We start from the raw sequence: 18,538 nt of genomic DNA on the forward strand, positions 1-18,538 counted from the left end.
GCTGGAACACATCTTCCTATCTCATATCTTTAGCTCTAAAGATTGTATGACTGGCCACTCAAGGAAACAGCCAAGAGCAAAATTTAAAAAGAATTAGAACATGAGAAACTAAATATTCTGCATCATGTGCCTGTAGCAGAAAGTACATACTTTGAAACACACAGCGCATAATTATTAAAATTTACTAACATGATTATACTTCAGCGTGGAAGTATTTTACAGATGGTATTTATTCATTCAACAAATATTGAGAATGAAATGTGGGCCAGAAACTCTGAAAGATAAAGCACGAATAAGACAGAATTGCTGTAGCTGATGAACTGTTTAGTAGAAAAAACAGATTTTGAACTATTAAAACATAATTTACATTTTCACTTTTTCTCTAAATAGCTACTTCTCGAACAATCAATGAATCATTGCATGGGCAGACCAGAAAAGAATGATGTTGGCATACATCTTGATTGGAAAAATATAATATATGTAATATACTATATACGGTACATTATATGTGACATTAAAATAGAATAAAATGTTCATAGACACAGATTCTCCTGCCCCCATCTCAGTACACAGCACTGTCATTAACCCAATTGCTCACAGGAAGAATCTGGCTATAGGTATTGACACCTCTCACTCTCTATCCTGAATCTTTCTATCCATGTCCAATCTATCACAAAGTCCTATCAGTCCTTCTTTCAAAATTAAAAAAAAAAACAAAACGATTTTTTTCATTACTCTTTAGAATCAAGTCAAATTTCCTACTACGTTACAGAGATCTGCCTACTTGAACACACATGTTGCTCTTTGGGCCCAAATTGAACGACACCTCCCTTCACTCCCTGGGCCTTTTTCATTTCTCCTTGCCACCTCGGGACCTTTTAACATGCTGTTCTTTCCACCTGGAATGTTCTTTCCCACATTCTTAAGCCCAGGTGTCTCCCAAAGTTAAAAGAATCTGGAAATCTTTAAATGTGGTCAGAGAGGCCTGCCATCTAAACTAGATCCCTGTTATATGCTCTTGTGGCAGGTTCTCCTTTCCTTCACCTACTTATCACACTTTGCACTTAACGTTTTATGTGATTCTTTGATAAAGAACCGTCTGTTCCACTAAGTGGCGAGCTTCATGAAAGTGGGAACCGCGCGGGGCACCTACGTATTCCCAGCACATGTGGCACCGTGCCTCGTATTGTATCCTCCTAAGGCCATTGCAACCGTATATGCTCTCCTTCATAGTTACAAGTATGCATTCTTGCTACCCCTTTACAGGTTAATATTTCAAAGTGGCATGGAAGTGTTTCCCTCTGAAGAACGGCATCGTTGCACAAAGAATGTTCAAAATTATTCTAAAAGAAAAATCAAATTTGGTTTGACAGAACTTTCTGTAGTCTAGCTTTGCTCCTCAATGAAGGGAAGTTTCTCTGTGATACAGAGACCTTGCAGAAATGGACTAAACATTCCAGGGGGGTGGTCATCTGCATTGTTGCTTCACTCATTCGTGAAGATACAAAATCAGAACTTGAAACGAAGGTATTTAGGATACTATTACTATTAGAAGGCTTTGTTTTTTTTCACATTTATTAAGTGCTATCTTAAATGTCATCATAGGTGATTCCTTATATCCAAATTCTAGTTACTAAACATTGTGCCTTGTTTGAATAGGTGCCCAAAAAATGCAGGCTGGAAGATTCTCAGAAAAGCAAACTTGTGTGTTACTTATGTAGTTCAACGTCAAAGAAAGACCTCAAATCTGGGAAGCCAAACTGTCCTTGAGTCAAGAGGCAAAAGTTATGACCTTTCCTAGTGACTGTAAACATTTATTTTACCTGATAAGGGAAAGGGAAAAGGAAGCTAGCACTGGCAGAGCATTTCCCACCATCCAGTCTGTCTAGTCTTTCATGCCAAGTTCTGATGAATCTACCCTGAAATCTAGGTTTAGGTAGCAGATAGCCTGACATCTCATTTACCCTTTGGTTGGGCAAGTGGGAAGTAGCTGGTCATACAACTTCTAAGAGCCAAATGATCTTTGCATCCAAGCAATGGACTTAAATCCACACCCCAAATGTACCTTAGGTAAATGAATACAGCGTTAACAATGGAGTCAATCTAACATTACCTTTATATTAGATTCTTTTAAACAGTTTCCCCAATGGTGTCTTTCTGGTCACATATTGACAGTCAGATGGCTTGTTAGTCTGTGGCATGATTTTTCACAGAAATTAGCTTCCACAAAACCATCTGGTATCATTCAGTCTGAGGTACCTCTTAGAAAAGAAACTGCCAATGACAGCAAAACTGTTTACTTGACTACTTCTATTGCTGGTGCTAATATTTTAACATTTCCATTCCTTTCCTCTACTCAGCTATAGCTTAGAAATAGTACCTGGGGAGAACTAGAAAAGTTAAAAGAAATAACCCTATGTTGAGATCTTTTCCTTTTGTAAGAAGATTAAATGCTTGCTGATATAAGCATAAAGCAGTCATTTGAATCATATAAAGGACAATTCATAAAATCTGAATGTGTTAAATGTTATTTTCTTATATTTTATAAGCAAAATAGCATTTCTAGCTCTGTTCTTAGATGGTAACAGAGGTTCTCTATCATCTTAAACATGAAGAAGCCTCTTATATTCGTGCATAAGTTTCAGTTCCTATTTCCTCAAACAGTAGTTTCCAGAAATGTAGAAAGATCTGTCCCATATGATATATCAGAGTGAATTCTGTATGCTTCATGTATTAAAGCATGATATTTCAGAACCTGAATTGTGGATGCAATAAATTCTAAAATGTCAACATCCTTTATAATAGATACTAGATCACCCTCAGAGGTACTTTTTTAAAATAATTTATTTTACTTTTTCTAAAGCAACTCATATTAAAACATGGTTATAGAAAACTCAAGAATTTAGTCCTCAAAACTGCATTTCTCAGTACTTAAATCTTACTGATATACCTCATAGGAGTAGAAAAATAAAAACTTTCAAGAAAATCCGAAAACATTATCTAAATATAAATCTGAACAACTGGAGGGTCTTGGCCTATAAAATAAATGGTAGTCTTTTCTAGCAAACACACCTAAATTCCTTCAGTGTGTCAAAAATCAAACTTTCAGCCAACTGACCATGAATATGATATATATCATCAGTTTAAATACTTTTTCAATGAGTTAGGAAACACTCTTTGCTATCACCTGGGAATTTAGGTGAGACCCTTACTTTATGTTCAGCAAGATACCCAAAACATGCAGATACTTAAATCCATGGAGAATCTCCCCCCATCTGATTGATAAATTTGAGGAATATAGTTTTATTTTTAGGTAATTGATTCTAGTCCTTCAAAATCTAAAGCTATGTTTCTATTCTTATTCTCATATATATTCTTATATTCTATTCACTTTTCCAGTTTCTTTTAGTAAATTTGCTCTAAAAATACTCCTTCATTAAAATGGACACATAAGAAGCAAGGTAAAACACAACTGTGTCTTTTGCATTTACCAATGGTGCAGCCCAAACTCTTAGCCATTGATACCTGCTGCAGTCATGGGATGTTCCTCCTTTCATTGGTTTTTGTGGGCATTTTTGTTTTCAAGACAAGGAAAATCTTTAATGTTATAGCATTTGGAATGTACTTCTAAAACCTTATAATTTTGCTAAGACAAATTATGTCAACTCTTTACTCAGTGGTTAACCAGGAGATGTAAATAACTAAATACTTGTTACCTAACCCTTTTTTCTCTTTTCTATTATCCACTGTCCTAATTTTATGCTCAAACCTAAAATTATCTGCAAAAGAAAGCTGCAGTCAAGATGTGGGTAAATAATTCCAATTTTATCTTTTTTAAATGAGAAAAGAATTGCCCAAGTACTATTTTCAAACATTTGATTTGTAATAAATAATCAACACCATAAAAAGGAGGGAAGCATTATCTTAACACTGCAACTATTCATGTAAAAAGAACTTTACCTTAATTATTTATCCAGTCCTGTGCGATCTTTCTGGAATTGTTTGAAATGGCAGACCCCTGCGACAGTGTTGACTTATATGAACCTTTGGGGCTCTAGACAATGATTTAAAGACCAGTGGGCGTGAATGAGACAGGCCAATCAGACCACCACCACCTTGCCCCAACGTCTCCCTCTGTCCAACTTGCGTCAGCTCTCAAAAAAAAAAAAAAAAAAAAAAAAAAAGACAGCTAACTCAGTTGACTGTTGTACATTTGGATTAAACATCAGTTACACCAATTTCTATTTGTTTGTAGAATTTTGGCTTTTATACAGCAAAATACTCATTTACTGAAAGTTTTATCTTGACTGCTCTCATTCTGTATGAAGATATAAGTTGGTTGATAAAGCTTTTGGAAAATTGATGTTTCTAGGTGTATGAACTGAAGCCAAAGCATAATAATACAATAATAATAGTTATGGAGTCTGATTGTTGACTGAAGCATTATAATCGGAATGCATAGAAAATATTAGGTATAGGGGATATATATTCAAATATATTTGAATTTCTGGCTTATTCGGAGGAAATTTTATAGAATGACAGACACTTCCAAATGGCACCAACTTACTTAAGGCACCGCAAGATTGAAAATTGTAAGCTCTGTCTACCACTGTTACCATTCCAAAGGCACTGTGCTGAATAAGCACAATGCTATTTGGAGTTTTTTATTTAAAAAAAATGTTTAGAGAGAACACGAGTGGGAGAGAGGGGCAGAAGGAGAGAGAGAAAGAGAATCTTAAGCAGGCTCCTCCGACCCCGAGATCATGATCTGAGCAGAAATCAAGAGTTGGACGCTCAACCAAATAAGTTCTCCAGGCACCCCTGTTTGGAGTTTGTAAAGAACTTCTAAATGAACACTTCCTCCTTTTCAAAAAATCTATTTGGCTTTCCACAACTTAGAGAAAGTCAAAGTGTGTTGGCATATAATTTGTTCTGTTATGAAAATGTATCAATTACACATATCAGAGTGAGGTGAAAAAAAGATTAAAAATCAATCCAGAATTCAGGGTTCTTTGCCTTTTAAATATTTATGACATGAGTGAACAATCTGATGACCAATCAGAAGAAATGTTAGATTACAACACATGGGTCAGCTCTCTATTTCTATAAAAACACAACTAAGCATTGTTCTTTGAGTAAGAAATTCTTAATAGTTAGTGCCCTGCAGCAGCTTAAGTAAAATGTCCATTCACCCCTTTCTAATTTCCTTTTCAAATGTGCCCATTTGGTCTATTAACTTTAATATGGTATCTTGGCTTGTATTTGTGTCTTAGTTAGCTTGTTCTTTATTTTTCAAAATCACTCTGTAGATTTGTTTTTTTGTGAAAATTATTATGGTCTAGGGAAAAATTATAACAAATATATTAATTTTAACTTCAGAAAAATTTAGAGACTATTCCTTTTCAAAGCACTTCCATTGTTTAAACTGTGATCTTTCCAACTTAAGATTTTTCTTTTTGCAAAGTTACCAGATGAGTATAAGATTAAACAAGCAAAAACCTGCACTAATTGTTAGAAGATTAAATATCTGTATTCTAGTAACATTCCATTTCATAGTGGGTCAGCTGAAAAAAAATCTAATATGTGAATTTCATTCCATGGTATCTTCATATTAAAAAGGATAGAGATAAATGTATAAATCACTAAAGTTTTCCTCTCTTAAAATTTTAGTTTAGATTTCATTTATAATTCAGATCTTCTTCAAATGCGCTAAATTATAGTAAACTAGCATATCAGATTAAAATAAAAAACACACATAAGAGAGGTCTATATTTCTTCTGAATCTATTCTAATTGCAAAATTCTTATCACAAACTTTGCTAACACTGACTTAAAACTCAAATATATACATATGAAAATTAATTTGATAAAAGTTAGCTGAATTAAAACAGCTTAGGAGCTTGTTTGACTATTTTCTTCCCTCAATTTTTGACATGTTTAGGTATTTCAATTAATGAAAAAACGTATAGTCTGCTTTTGATGAAACTCATTGTAACTTGCCTTTCATCAGGAAAACAGACTTAACGCTATAGTTTCATGTTCTACATATTTCTTAAAATCATACGTGATGTAATTTTATATACATTTGGTAATAGGTCTTTGCTCTTTTGATTTTTAAAGCATGGCAAATGCAACATATTCATTTAGTCTCTGATTTGGCTCCAGTACCACTCTAGGAAGAGGTAATGAACCAGAATATGTACCGACTTTAAAAAATGAATACAATGAAAAATCTGTGGGTAGTGAAAAATGAAGCAAGTCTGGGCAAGAAGATGACAAACACTTTAACTGATCCTTCATAAAAGGAATTCATGTAAGTGTTACCAGGAGCAGATATAGGAGACTTGGTACATGGGTTAAGGAGAAAGGGGACCCAAGGGATAAGATATGACCACATAAAGGGATACCTGACTTCCCAGACTATAACACAGTTAATGTCAGCATAATTGCACAGGACTCCGGAAGATGAAGAGTCCCCTGGGGCTGAAACCATCCAAGAAGGAGTTATGGAGCCCATGGACTTTGAGGAGGACCTTCAAAGTCCACATGAGATCCCAATAGGTAGAAAGAAAAAGGAAAGGCATCCTGAGTGAAAACTGTAAACAGACTAAAGCGTGTTCTGGCAAAAACAAACAAACAAACAAACAAACAAACAAAAAAACATAGAATGGAATAGTCCAGACTGTAAAAGAAGCTCAGAATTTTAATGATAAGGATCTCTTGAAGGCTTCTGAAAAAAAAATTATAAAATCAGCAGGAAGGGGAGGCAGGTAGGAAGAAGGAGGAGATGGAGGCAGGGACATGGAGGTCAGTGAGGAGGTTGAATGATAGTTTGGCTTTGGTGATATTTACCTATCTGAGGATAATGGCAGAAGAAAAGGCAGATGGAAAGGATCTATACCAAAGTCACTGGTGGTTTGACTCTTTCTTATACTACTGTTCCGATTTATCACTTTTACTAGCTCACCATACATGCCATGAATTTTATGTGACTATCCTATGAAAAACAAGAAACTTGCAATACAATCTTCATTTTTCTTTATATACAGGAAGAGAATACATGGTGATAACGCATCCATTTTGGCACCTCATCCATCCATCTGTGGCTATCATTTTCAGATAGTACAGATAAGGTCTTAGAGCGTATATCCCAATATGTTATCTATTGAAAGTACAAAATTGTTGGCTCAAAATAAGTTCAGATCCTACCTATACATTGAATTAAAACTTTTCTTGCTTATATTTAAAATCACTGATTATCTTGTTTAAAATTTCCACTTTCAGTGCTGTCCTCAGAAAGTTCCAGCTGGATCAAGTCAAAATGAGTCAACAATTAAAAAAAAATGCCTTAGCCAGACCATCATGGCATTTTGCAATGACACTGAGAAAGATAACCTCTTGTTCTCATAAGAACTGCACCCAAATTTCTAATTTTAGTCATGGGACAAAATAATACTTGGAAATATGATCTGATTATAGCCAAACTGGCAGAAGAGGGTAGAAACAGTATTGACTAAGAAGAAACCAAATTACCTAATTTTTAATCATTTTGTATCATGTCTGTACCTGCATTCCCTTCCTTTTCTTTGCTCCTGTTTTAACTTCTCTTTAGGTCACCTACCTTTTTCTCGTCTTTCTTTTTAACCTTGCTAAAAAAGTGACACTCTTTTAGAGCAGAAAAGAACTACGTTCTTTTTGTGATGCCTTATTTTCCAAGAAGTTACTTTTTTTTTTTTTATCATTTTCAGCCTTTAGCTTCATAAACTCAAAATCTAATAAAGTAGATCAAGTCCCGAGACTATATGTCCATCATCCTACAGTCAATATTAGTGCTTCCAAATATGGGCACTTACATTAATCCAACTATTTCCTATCATACTGTGGGTAAATGTCTACCTGATTTACCAAGTCATTCTTAAAAATAGACACTAGGACAACTGCAGTCAGAAACAAGATCTTGATTATTTCTTTTTGATGTAGTTTTTACCCTCTGGATTTTCATTTTCAGGCTTACAGTGTTGAAGAGAATTTGTGGTTTTTTTTTTTTTTTTTGATGTCATGCTTTGGCACTCCAAATTCTTCATTTTATCTCTCAATATGGACACAAGAAAAAATGAAAGAAAAAAAAATTCCGTGCAGAAATGTTACAGAAATCTTTCTAAATAATTCAAATAACAGAATTCTATGATCCCGAAGGTGAGTTGACTGTGTATATACTTGAGCTACAATAGTCTTTGTATAACTTGCAGAATGATGAAAGCTTAGGTATTGCTGTAGGTGTCTTTTTCTATGGTTTTATAGTTATTAACCTCAACTCACAGAATAAAAAATACAGAATAAAGGCAGATAAAACTGAATACCCCCAAAGAGCCACATGCCAAATTAATTGTAGACACAGAGCTAAAGATTAAGGGGTGCCTGGGTGGCTCAGTCAGTTAAGCATCCGACTCCTAATTTAGGTTCAGGTCATGATCTCATGGTTTGTGAGATCAAGCCCCACATCAGGCTCTGCACTGACAGCTTGGAGCCTGCTTGGGGTTCTCTCTCTCCCCCTCTCTCTGGCCCTCTCTTCCTCACTCTCTCACTCTCTCTGAAAAATAAATAAATAAACTTAAAAAGAACTAAAGATTAATGTTTGTCTAATCCTCCTTCAGCACAGCCTGTCAGATGTCCATCGAATCTTAGGCCACTTCCATTTTTTAAGGCTCCAAATATATTTAAAAATTTACTTAAAGCCCAAAACAAGCTTATTAAATGTAGTACATTATCAACATGTCTATTTAGCAAATTAACACCTAAACCCACGTACAATACAAATGACTTTCAATAGCCTCATTTGGGGATACCTTCAGAAACTCGAAACACTCTCAAATAAGAGACCTCAAAGGACCTCCCAGCCCAGGCCCCTGGAAGAGACCTTGCTTTTCTGCTCTAAAAACTCCCTGACCAAGAAAAATGCAATGACCCATGCATTCTGAGAAAGTGACTTAGTTGATGGCCTGCCCCTCTTTTCAACCCAGCCTACAGCACCTTTACAGTTATACAATGGAATGTTTTGGAAATGTTTGCATAGTCAACTACTATGTTGCAAAATTAGCAAACAAGTTTGGAGCAGGTTGACAAATTTAAGAGACTTTGCCACAGACCTAAATAGAAGATTCCTTTTAGCCTCAGCTGACCAAAAAACAAAAACAAAAACCAAAAAACAAAATGAAACAAACAAAAAACAAAAATAAAAAAACAAAAAAAACCCAAAAAACAAAAACAAAAAACAAAAAATCTAGTTAGAAGACAGCTCATGTTGTTATTTTTGCTCTCTGCCATTTGTCTTTTCAGCAACTCCAATTCTTGTCAATCTTTATTTTTTGATCCCACATTGAAATGATGCAAAGAAAACAGTATCAAAAGTTCATTCCAACTTCTGCCTAGGCAGATCTGTCGGGGTAAAAGATAACAAGGTCTGTGAGGCTTATGGCTGGTTACGATTTAAAATAATATACCGAAATCCTAAATGCTAAATTAGAGCTTTTAAAAGTTTGCTTTGAAGAATGATTCCTACCCTTTACAATGCCTGCTTGAGGAGTCAGCCCTGGGAAGGAAGGCGATGTAGAACTATAATGATAACAACACTTCCAGCTAAATCACCTTGTTCATCTCAGTTCTTTGTGCAGAATGCAGTATTAACACAATGGGAGCTTGAGTTGACTGCCTTTCTAATGAAGAGCAATTGAGGGTTTAAAAACTATTCTTTGGGGGCCACAGCACAGTAAGTTCCATTGCTCTCCTTTATATTCCCATCCATCCCTTTCCTTTAAAAGCAAATTCTCTACCATAACATTTTCTAGACATCTTGATTTTGTAATTTTATCATTGATTGGAGATTGTAAACCTGGTGCCATCTTGCCTGAGCTTGGACTCCCAACAGTATCTTGAGCTGTGACCCAATAGGCTGTAAGGAGGCAGAACACTCAATGGGATCTTTAATGGGAAGGGGGCTCCCAAAAGGTGAGGACATGAACTTGTGCTGTAAAGGAATCAGTGTCCCTGTTAACAAGCGATATGGTCAGGCTGGCCTCAATGTTGAAATAAAGTGTGCATGTCTACCACAAACTGTTTTTCAAAGGAATCTGAGCAGAGTGAGATCTGTCACAGTTGACAATGACAGTTCTCACGGAACTGAGTCTCTCACAGAGGATTTCCTGCATCAGGTCTGTGCAGTAAATGAGGTGCAGGTTTCTGCCAGGAATGTTCATCTCTCCTGCTGGGCTGTCAGCAACTCCAGGGCAGGGCCACAGGCTCAGAGCTCTTTGCAGGGCACTTACAGACTGATACACTTCATCCTCTCTGCTACAAGGGTTACCAGTGCCCAGCGGCAGTAAGACTACCTGGGTTTTTTTGTACTTTGTGGGTGGCTTGAATGAGGAATTATAATTCCTGGAAAGCTGGGTGTAAAGTTGGTAGCATCAATCTTTCTTTAAATGTAGGAAAATTGACTCAGGTAAAGTAAATGTCTTGACCTTACTTAGCAGGACAGCAGCAGAGGGGGGACATTCAGTCAGATGGTTTAGGAGGTTTGGGGATGGATTCAAGTATGTCTAGACAGCCAATTTAGTTGTAAACAATTTCTTTTGCTTGCTTACCTTGATTAATTTTAGCCTATGCTTGGGTTATAATAGGCACTGTATAAATGTTGAATTAATGAAAGTCTCTGTTAAGGACAATGATTTCAATCTGTGCATCCAAAACCTTTCTTTGGAACTTATATATGAAGTTGCAATGGAAAACATTGTAATAATTATTTCAATTGATGGATCCTGTGATATGTTAAAATGCAATAGTTCCTGAGTTGTTCTTCTCAGAGCCAATGGTAAGGTGGGGTAAAGCGAATGCTCATATTATATGCATTAGTCCTTTTATAGAGAACTGCCTTCCCGGAATATAAAGCAATAATTACCAGTCATGTGTTCAAAGAATATTCGAGGAATAATAAAGGTATGCAAAAATTGTAACTATAGGTTTTAAAAGCAAATCACAAAATCTAATAGTAATATGATCCCTGTGTTTTTAAACTTACATATATGTACACAAACAGATTCAAAGGAAAAATGCCTGAAAGAACACCTATCAAAATACGAATAGTGGTTATCTCCCAATTGGGGAAACATGGATAATCTCTTTCTCATCAATATTTGCAAATAATCTTTAAAAATTACGGATTACTTTCACCATAAGAAAAACAATAAACGTGTATTAAAGACAAAAACAATATAAAGAGTTCCTCTCCTAGGTTTTGTAACAATTCTTTATCCCGAATAAATGTCTATTTCTGGTGAGGGTATTTTGGGTGCTTGACCAGCAATAATCAACCCTCTTGAAAAATCTTCGATTCTGAATGGGCACTTATGAGTTATTTAGAGTCAAGACAAAGTTATACATGTCCAGTTTGTTTGAAAGGAGGGATTGCTTTTTCCCCACCAGCAGGAGGTACGCTAATAGTTCTCAAAATATTGTGGAGAAAAATGGACATCACTATTTCTAGCATAATGCTGTGAGATAGTCAATTTCTATTACAGTGGAAGGAGTTATCTTCATCTACTCACTCATTATTGAACATCTATGAACCAGACTTTGTGGGAGGGGCTAAGGCAATAGAGACAATAAAAAATGAAGATCCAGTCTCTGAAGCCCTGGACTCTCAAGGGAATCCACTGCTTATGTAGGTCAGGCCACTGTAAGGTAGTAGGTGAGATGCCTGTAAGAACTGATGGGAAGGATAAGTGTGGCACCCAACTCAGTTTGAGAAAGATGGACAGGACTTCCTGGAGATGACAGCTGGGCTCAGACTAAAAGAATAAACAGGAGCTGGCCAGGATCCGAGGGATGGGGAGCAGACCACCAGCGCAGGGACAGCATGAGCAAAGGCAAAGGAGGCAAGAAGCAGCAAGCTGGGAGGCAAGCGATGGGAGAGGTAGCAGGTGGGAAGTGGGATCTCACTAGGCTTTGGGTGCCTTGTCTTTCTGTTGTTGTTTTGTTCAAATGAGCTTATAAAAAAGAACAGCCGAACAGTACGAACACTTCAGATACGTGAAGAAAATGTGTTAGAAATTGTGATAATAAAGATTGCAAACAGGAAACACACACACACACACACACACACACACACACACACACACACACACACCACTAGGGTAGCCTGGGGCAATTCTTGCCTGCATTACATTCTTGGAGAAAGTGTTCAGGTGGGCTGGGACCTCTGCTTTGTGTTTAGACCATCAGGGTTGTTATCATATAATTTGGCTAAGAAAAGAAAAGTTTAGGTTTATAGGTATTTTGCTTCATATCATGTAAAATACACGAGAAAGGAGCTAATTACAAGTCTTACAGAAATTGAAGTTTTAACTATAGAAATCTTGACTCTTTCTATTCTTTCCTAGCTATTTGAAGGTTATTTTTAAATTTAGAATCTAAGGTTCAACATATCTAAACTTAATTATATTAAAATACATCAAAGTAAAGATTGATGCATAATTATGAGTAATTTATCCAGTAATATTGGTATCTTAATTTGTAAGCATCTATATTCAAATTCCTTTTTATAGCACCTAGAGTAGTATGATAAATAACAGCTTAAAGACTGATACTTCTTAATTATGGGTGATCTGATATTTACATGTGCATAAGATAATCACATAGATTCAAATAATTGTGCTTGTGCTCTTAAGTTTTAAAGCTGATGGCACTTCCTTTGAATCTTGCATAAGACTTTTAACATTAGTTTTTTCATAGGAGGCCTGAAAAGAGCTTCACATTTTTGTCTTGAAAGGATCCCTATTCATCCCTTGCAGTCTACCTGGAGAAAGTTTTTGGGGCCCAAAAGGATCTGAATGGCTGAACAAGTTCTTCTTCCTTTGTTATGCTAGCACTTGACATTTGCAATTCAGGAAATCTGGGTTCAAGTTCTAATTCCATCATTCACTAGCTATGGGAACTATCAACAAATTGGTATACTCTCTGGGTCTTCATTTTCTCATTTATAAAAAGTATATAATTCTTGGGATAATAACAGGACCATTGGGAAGAGCAAATGAACTTCACATTATCATTTATTGGGGACCTACTATGTGCCCACAATACACTTACAAATACAACTACTATGTGCCAAAAATACAATTAGAAGTACACTTACAAACTGGCCAAATATTTCTTTCCTGTGGAGTTCTTTTTGCCCCTGCTTGGACTACAAAACGTAGAAATGTAAATAGTTGGTAGCCACACTTATACAGGGGTCAAAGAAATATCAGAATGGTTGCCCAATAGAGACCTGTTCATCATAAAATTGGTATGTTGACGTGAAATCCTGATTCTAAATGTTTCAGTTTACCTAATTCTCATCAAAATTTTCAACAAGGTTAAAAGGTGAGCAACAGAATGCATCATCTCTAGTCTTTTTTCTTTTTCTTGCTTGTTTTCAGTAAATCAATCAGTCAGCCAGTAATCACTGAATATCTATTATATGCCCAGAATGATGCTCATCACTGTCTCCATGTCTTTAGGCCTTTCTCCTACTTTCGAGTAGAATATCTGTTGTTGTTTTTTTTTCTGACCGACTGCAAGCCTTAGAATAACTGAGGAATTTTGCAGTTGATTTGATATACTTGAGAGTTCTGCTGGTATCTACATATATATTAAATTATGTGTTATATGTATTATACATGTATGTATTACACAGATGATGAGAGGGAGATCTGTATACCTGTATCTTATATCTGTTAGGAACCACAGTGCTTTCTTTTTCCTATTTAGAGAAGCATGGTCTTTATCCTTTGGTTCACATGCTATGTTCCTATGAGCGCATTGCTTTCTTATTGTCATTCTAAACCCTTTTATCAAATATGGGCCTGCTCTATGAAATGGAGAGCACATGGGCTCTGGAGTCCAAATTCATGGATTTGGATCTGATTCCCATTCTGCCGCCTGCCAGCTGAGAGCTTCTGGACAAGTTAGAGTTAACCATCCCTCCTCCGCGCCCTCTGCTTCCTACGAACTGTACTGACACGTTTGTCTACACGTCTGCCCTTTTAGACTTTGAAAGTCCTTGGGAGCAGATGCTGTGCCTTATTCAGCATAGCACAGGGTCAACTAGTATAGATTCTGGGGCTTGAATGCCTGGATCTAAATCCAATTTCTGTCACTTATTAGCTGTCGGACTTGGGGCAAGTTGGCCACTTCCCTGCCCCAGGCCCTTCATCTGTAAAGAGGAGGTTATGATAGTGCCTGCCTTACACCGCTGTTATGACGAATAACTAAGTTCATATTTGTAGAGAATTTACAAGAGTGGCACATGGTAAACATTATGTATTTGTGTCTTTAAAGAATTGTCTCTGACTTCAAAACCCAGTATCACCCACTTAATACATCTTTGTTGAATAAGCAGATAAAGTCACGTAAATATTCTGGAATTCAATTTTCTCTTTCAAACTGGTCTAACAGAAACCATTATCCCAGGTTACTGTGAGAAGTAAATGAGATAATGGATATTTAATCATTATAAATGTAAAAGGTAGATGTGTTTTTTTTCTTTTGTGCTGTTTATAAGGGCAATAGGACATTAGCAAAATTGATTGATCATAAAATAGTTTCGACACCTTTGCTTTGGAAGTGTATTGTCACTGTTTAATTAGAACGTTATTCCACTTGTTACACTATTGATTAGCCCTGTCGAAAAGCTAGAAAATGGCAGGTTTTGACCCTGACCCGTGGAATCTCAGAAAACAACCTCGTAATAAGACATGATTTGCAATATGTGTTTATTTAACATTAACCAACCTGTGAAGCTGAACAGCCCCATGGTACATATTTACCCCTGTACCTGTCCTCAGAGCCAGTGTTTAAACATGTAAATGTACCGGTAGATTTGGGTGAGGGAGAGGCTTGGCTTGGCTTGGCTTTGGGTTATTTCTTTATTTTTTATTTCTTTGGTGACACTAACAAAACATGAAGACCCACAGATATACCGAGAACACATTTTCCAAATGCCAAAGGAAGTGACCTACATTTTGCTTATACTCTGGGATTTGAGCTCTTGCTGGGCATTTTTACTAATTCTAATACTAATACTAATTTTAATACCTATTTAATACTAATACTAGTATTAGTTTTAATACTAATTTCTACGAATTCTCAACTATAATTTCTACTCTCAACTATAATTCTGATCCAATCATTGTCACTTGATTCAGCTGCAAGATCCTTTTCATCATTATCAATCAGTGCATGGCGAAGCAAGCAGGCCACGTGAAGGGCTCTCTGAGGCAGCTTCTTGATCAGACAGGACCCCATCACTTCCATCTTTACATCTCTTCAACACGAACAAGTCTTACAAGCAGGCACATAGGCTCCTTCTCGTTAATTTGAGGCTAACCTGGATACAACTGCTCAGAATTTGAACTGAAGTCTTTGAGACTGTGCTGTCAAATCCTGTATGAGTTCCAGTTTAATTCGGTCTTTGTTAGAAATGGGAAAGCATACCTGCAGGTGTTTTCATACAGAATGCTTTATAGACATTAAAAATAACATTTGATTACAACCTTTAGTGTTCTTATAAAATATTCTTAACACTATTTGGGAAACATACCAGGTTTTTTTTTTTTTTTTTACCCATTAGGTGGTATGGGTATGAATGTGAATAACCGTGTGCTGCGGATGGAAGTTGGTGATGTGTACACTGGTATTTTGCTTCCTTTCTACCTCTTCCCCTTTCAGATAGTTGTTCTTTGGGCGCCTGGGTGGCTTAGTCAGTTAAACGTCCGACTTCAGCTCAGGGCATGATTTCATGCTTTGTGAGTTCGAGCCCCGCATCGGGGTGTCAGCGCAGAGCCCACTTCAGATCCTCTATCTCCCTCTCTCTCTGCCCCTCCCCCCCTTTCTTTCTCAAAAATAAGTAAACATTAAAAAAAAAAAACCAGACAGTTGCTCTTCCAGTTGCTGACATATTGAGCTGTTTCCACACCAGTGTGAATATACTGACATGAACAAGTCCCTGTTGTCCTCCAAAACAGTAATATTGAAGTATATTTATTACATGACTATAGATGCCTTTAGGCATCGTTAGGTGTCATTATGGTAGTACCTACCCAGACTACTAAGATTCATGGTCTCAACAACCCAGTTTAAATGTCATAAGGGAGGCACCTGGGGGGCTCAGTTGGTTAAGCGTCCGACTTCGGCTCAGGTCATGGTCTCACGGTTCATGAGTTCAAGACCCGTGTTGGGCTCTGTGCTGACAGCTCAGAGCCTGGAGCCTGCCTCAGATTCTGTTGCCTCCCTCGCTCTCTGCCTCTCCTGGGCTCATGCTCAGCCTCTCTTGCTTTCAAAAATAAATAAACATTAAAAAAAACAACAAAAAAAAGTTTTAAGGTAAAAGGTAAACTTAGTTAAAAAAAAGAGTCAGCCCCACTATGTGGTGGTAGGATAACAAAACGAATCTGCTGAATTAGTTACAGCCCAATGTATACACTGGTTTTCCTGGGGCAATTGTTAAGTACACAATGTTTGTATCACTCCCATGCCCCATTGTCACTGCCAATGCCCCTTTAAGAAGAGAAACAATAGGAGCGAGAGCTCCGTAATGAAAGAGAAGAGAAAAGGAGGAGGCCAGAGTGAATTGTTGAAAGACTCCCTAGGATTGTACTCCGTGTGTTCTGGTCAGGTTTTGGATCACAAGAAACATTATTTAAATATTTCTTAAATATCCGACACAACTTATTTTTATTACACTAATATAAGGATTGAGAAATATGTGGCAAAAAGATGAAACACATTTTCAGATGTCTTAGAGAAATCTCCTCATGATGACCTCAATAAGCTGAATCATTCCAGCTGGAGTGAAAAACCGAGGGCTCTGTTTATTCTTTTTCCTGGGATTTCAGCAAATAAAAGCACTCAGTTTTTATTATGTACGTGGTCACAGATGTTTTGATATCCCCAAGAGGAATATTTAGGTGTATAAGCAGATTCACTTTTAGTATGCAGAAAAAGATGAGGTCGTATGGCTTTGTGGCACATGCATTTTCACCTAAAATGTTTAGGAAAGGATTTTCTTTTAAAGCACTGCATTATCTCATCTAACCACCATCAGTTATTCCATGTTGTGGTCACTGAAATCATTTGAGGATAATTGGCACAACTGATACATAAGAGAGGATGCCTGCATTGACTAGATGGGGGAAGAAAACAGTGTTTCAAGGGTTCTTGGTGTTCAGAGGGCATCTGTCTCCCCCTCTGACTCTGTGAATCTTATGGAGATGCCCTCACTTTATGTCTTAGGTAGATGGGTAAATTAAGACCTCTTTTTATTTTTTAGTTCCTCCTTATTTTTGCACAGAACAGTAACTGATTAAAGAAGGCATACATATGCTTTATGTTTCCCCAGGTAAGATAATAACATGTAAGGAGCTGAGAATAGGACCTGAGATACAGTAAGGACTAAATAAATATTATTTATTGTTGGTGGTGGTTGTATATTTTTAAATCAGTGAACCACATAAAATAGCCTAGGTCCTTAAAATTTTTATGAGAACCTACTGTTAAGCAGGAGATTATTTTTGATTCAGAAGAATAATGGTCATGTACAAACCGCAATTGAAAAATTTTAGTCGGTATTCTTGGCTGAAAACCAGTTGGCAAGTTGAATTTCTAGGCCTACTGGCCATTTCAGGAATGGTCTCCAAACTTTTGTTATTTATAATATTCACAGATCTCCAGAAGAAATGGCTTCATTTTCTTTCCTATTTTAGGGCCCCTTAAAACATTCAGCCACTTGGGCAATAGCATTTGTTGTCTTGTGTTAACTTGTTACAGAGTTAACATTTCACATGTAGGAAGCCCTGAAAAAATATATATTTATAACAGACATGCTGACAAGGTCTTGATGCCCCTAGCACCACCTCTGTTGCAACGTCTGTTTGCTCTGGTCTGGTATTTAATAAAATATACAGACTTGTCATAGCAACCACTGCAACACAAAGCGTATATGTGTTTCTACGATAAGGAGAGCTTTTTTTTTTTTTTTTTTTATTAAAGGAACATTCAAAAAAGTATGTTAGATGTACAGATAGTTTAGATATTTGGCAAAATGGAAATGTATGCAGTGATATTTTCATAGGAGACCATGATAATACTGAGAAATACTTAGAATATTCCTAAGTACTTTTCATTACTTTTTTTTCCTCAAAAGGAGTCTTAAAGGTTTAGTATATTGGGCTGCATAATAGGGACTCTGGCAAAGAAGACACAACCACAGCAGTGTAAGTGTTTGGGCTAATGACTATCATTTTATTAAATGCATGACATATAAATATGCCTTATTTTTATTTTGTCTGATAGTTTCTATACAAGTTTGAGTTTGTTAAAAGTGAAACCCACAGAATCCAAAAAGAACCCCAAACAATTTCTAAGGAGCAAATGTAAAACATTTCTTTATTTATTGTGAGAAAATTATTTGTTTTATGGCTGATGGGCAAATGACTGGGCCTTCTTTT

At 36.5% G+C, this 18,538-nt stretch overlaps 1 protein-coding gene across 2 annotated transcripts in view; it reads right to left on the reverse strand.

The window, feature by feature from the left end:
• SLC38A4 (solute carrier family 38 member 4) overlaps positions 1-18,538 on the reverse strand; it is a 68,451-nt gene that overhangs the window by 33,867 nt on the left and 16,046 nt on the right. The window contains exon 1 of one of the 2 annotated variants that reach the window (XM_045463252.1): positions 3,961-4,080. The exons of the other annotated variant lie outside the window; for it this stretch is intronic. The gene's annotated coding sequence lies outside the window, so the exon portion shown is untranslated. Of the gene's footprint in view, positions 1-3,960; positions 4,081-18,538 lie in introns of those variants that run through there. 2 annotated transcript variants of the gene reach the window in all.

Source organism: Leopardus geoffroyi, chromosome B4 (genome assembly GCF_018350155.1).
Source record: "Leopardus geoffroyi isolate Oge1 chromosome B4, O.geoffroyi_Oge1_pat1.0, whole genome shotgun sequence".
Lineage (NCBI taxonomy): Eukaryota > Metazoa > Chordata > Mammalia > Carnivora > Felidae > Leopardus > Leopardus geoffroyi.